Below are 3,728 nucleotides of genomic sequence, written 5' to 3' on the forward strand. Positions count from 1 at the left end.
CTTTTAGCCACAGAGTACAGCATGATTCTGGATTCACTCTGTGACAAATGGACCACACAAAACAAAGAGGGGCAATGCTGTGAGCTAACACTGTTGCTCTTGATAAGCTCTCTGGGGTACGATTTCAAGGAGTAAGTTAATGGCCTTACTACAAAAGAGTCCCAGGGGTCCCTAAAGCTTGACCCCAAAACTTGAACTCTACCTGAACTGATTTTTTCTTTTTCCTTTTTTGAGGTTTGAAAACATTTAATCAACTCCCCTCCCAGGACATTTGATTTCTCTGCAGTCCTGCACTTCTGGGCTCCATCTGGGGGAAGAAGTGCCAAAACCACCATTCGAAAGGCTGCCCCGGAGGTATTTTCAGCCCGACTGGAAGCAGCAGGTAACGGAAATCTTATGAGAAAGCTTGTTCTCAGGAGGTTTTCCTGGTCGGTTTTGCTGACCTAAGCATTTCCCAGGTTCGGATAAACCTTGAAATACAAGTGCACTTTGAAACACTTTCTTGGTTCTAATTTCAGTTAAAGAACTTGGAAGTGCTACCCTTGCATTTTGCCTTCCCTGTTTTTGTCCTGTAGCAGAAGTACTTCCTGGACTCCTTAAAGCCTTTGGCTTCCTTTCCAGAAATCCTGCCATATCATTGGGCAAATCTCCAGTCAGTGAGCATCTATTGAGCATCAACACCGTTCCTGTCATATGCTTGTAGGTGGGTTTGGAGCCTGATCTCCTTGATTTCAAGGGACTCAGTCTGGCAGAAAAGGTAGACACACTTCCACATGAGGTTACATGTAATGTTAACTCTCTAGATGAAGTACAGTGGGAGCATACAGCAATGGCAGAGATGCATAAGGAGTTAATAATTTCTTATTTTTTAAGCAATGGATTACAAATTTCTTTCCCCAAAATGCCAGTTGTTTTGTTTAAATGGTCTAATTTCTCTGAATAAGACAGGCACATGGCCTATGGACACATGAAAAAATGCTCATCATCCTTAATCATCAGAGAAATGCAAATCAAAACCACTTTGAGATATCACCTAACTCTAGTAAAATTAGCCCACATCACAAAATCCCCAAACCATAGATGTTGGCATGGACGTGGAGAAAAGGGAACAGTTGTGCACTGCTGGTGGAAATGCAAACTAATACATTCCTTTTGGAAAGATGTTTGGAGATGACTTAGGGATCTAAAAATAAACCTGCCATTTGATTCTATAATTCCTCTACTAGGTATATATCAAGAAAACCAAAAATCACTTTATAACAAGAATGTTTATTGCAGCCCAATTCATAATTGCTAAATCATGGAAGAAGCCCAAGTGCCCACTGATCCATGAATGGATTAATAAATCTTGGTATATGTACACCATGGAATATTATGCAGCCTTTAAAAAATGGAGACTTTACCTCTTTTATGTTTACATGGATGGAGCTGGAACATATTCTTCTTAGCAAAGTATCTCAAGAATGGAAGAAAAAGTATCCAATGTACTCAGCCTTACTAATAAAACCAATTTATAAGCACTCACACTTCTATATGAATGCTATAACCCAACTACAGCTCAAGATGAAGGGGAAAGAGGAGGGGGAAGGGGAGAATGGGTGGAGAGAGGGTAATTGGTGGGACTACACCTATGGTGCATTTTATAAGGGTACATGTTAAATCTACTAAGTGTAGAATATAAATGTCTTAACACAATAACTAAGAAAATGTGGTAAAGGCTATGTTAACCCGTTTGATGAAAGTAGTTCAAATTGTACATAAAACCAGCACATTGTACCCCATGATTGCATTAATGTACACAGCTATGATTTAATAAAAAAATTTAGAAAAAAATGGTCTAGAAAAATAGACTGGGAGTAGTAGGTAGGTTTTCAATGCTGAGCTCATATAAAGGACTGGTGGCATCTCTTTGGAGCACAATGTTGAGAAAGATCCTGAGGTTGTATTTGGTCTCAAAAGGAAATGGCACAGTGATTGACTGGTTGTCATCAATGCCTTCTGTGGAGGAGAAACAACAATCATGCTCCAAACATGCCAGTCCTGAAGTGGATCCAGCCCAGGGATGAATCAATGCAGAATCACAACAGGGCTTATCCAGTGACTCCCTCAGCCCCAACTATGACCTACAGCAGAATCCCTTGGAAGGCATTCTTTTTACACTTATTGGTATACTCTGTAGGTCAAACGCTAGTTCCTGAAACATAGGAAAACTTAGAGGAAAGTCAGATACAATAATGTATCCATGTAGACTCCCCAGTCTGTGCTTTTATAAGAGGATCTCTATTGCATTTAATCACTCCCCCCCCCAAGAAAAACCCCAGAAAAATAAAATCTTCCCACAACTTTGAAAATGAGCGGTGGCCTGTCACTGGGTATAGACTCTAGGAGATTTTCTCGAACTAAATTTACCAAACCAGAAGTGAGAATTTCTAAGTAGAAACTGTAGTATCCATCTAAATGTGTGGCATATGTGTGCTTGTTGAGACATGAAATTCACAATTAATTCTGGAAGACTGAAGGCCCTGCCAGGACTATCCTGACAGCTGGGTGCCAGGCGGCTTCTGGTGATGATGCACAAGAACATATTTATCATCCTGGAGCTCAGAGGGAACTTGAGATATCATGAGCAGAGTGCTATAAAACTGGCTGAGTATTTCTAGTATTATTCTTATTAAATTAAGGTTCTATTAAAATGAAACATGTTACTATTTAGATTTCTGTCCACTTGGCAGGATTTGCTTCATAAATCTTGCAGAAGAAAATTGGCCCTCTGGAATTGGATGATTTCATCAACATCAAGAAAATGGCTACACATTTTTTAATTGTTTCCCTTACAAATAATTGTTAAACATTCTTACAAAAATGTTTTCCTTACTGCACTCCCAGTGAGTTAAAAATGCACACCCAAGATTGCCAATTGGCATAATCTGTTACAATTCCAGCAGACAGACAGTGGGAATGTATGAAGTGATGGTTGGGGGAAGGAGGAACTGCTTTTCTTTGCATATGCAAAATGATTCTTTTTTTGCAGTTTTTGGCCAGGGCTGGGTTTGAACGCGCCACCTCCTGTATATGGGGTTGGTGCCCTACTCCTTTGAGCCTCAGGTGCCGCCCCAAAATGATTCTTTTTGGTTTTAATGTATTCCTTAAAGTAAAAGCACTTTCCACCCACCAGTGTTTCCTAATTAGGGGACCTGAAAAATGAATGAAGTAACAAGCCTCAAACAAAGAGTGTTTGATGCTCCCATTTCAGCACTAATTAATTACTGTTGTATATGGGAGCACATTTTCCAGAGTCTTTGCCTGGACCTAAAGCAGGATATGGGACATGTTGCTCCAGGCTGCACGTGGCAGGTGGAGGCACATTCATAGTCAACAAGAGCTTTTGCTCCACACTTTTTTGGTATAAAGGATGATGTACGTCAGTGTTGGTTTGTGATTCTAAAATGAGATGCTTTTCTACTTCATTTACATTGTGGTGGATCAAGCATTACAAGATAAGCCTTAAATAGGAGTGTAGCCTTACCAGAAATGAATGCATGTGTTTGAGCTTCCAGATTCAATGGTCATATGCTGACACCTTGAACTACACAGGTATACAAGCTGTTCTTTTTTTTTTTTTTTTTTTAATATTTTTGCATATTGACATCCAAATGTTTTAGCATCATTTGTTAACAAGATTATCCTTTAACTACTGAATTGCCTTTGATTAAAAAAAATATGTTGAC

Source organism: Otolemur garnettii, unplaced genomic scaffold (genome assembly GCF_000181295.1).
Source record: "Otolemur garnettii isolate 467f Iridium unplaced genomic scaffold, OtoGar3 scaffold00149, whole genome shotgun sequence".
Taxonomy (NCBI): domain Eukaryota; kingdom Metazoa; phylum Chordata; class Mammalia; order Primates; family Galagidae; genus Otolemur; species Otolemur garnettii.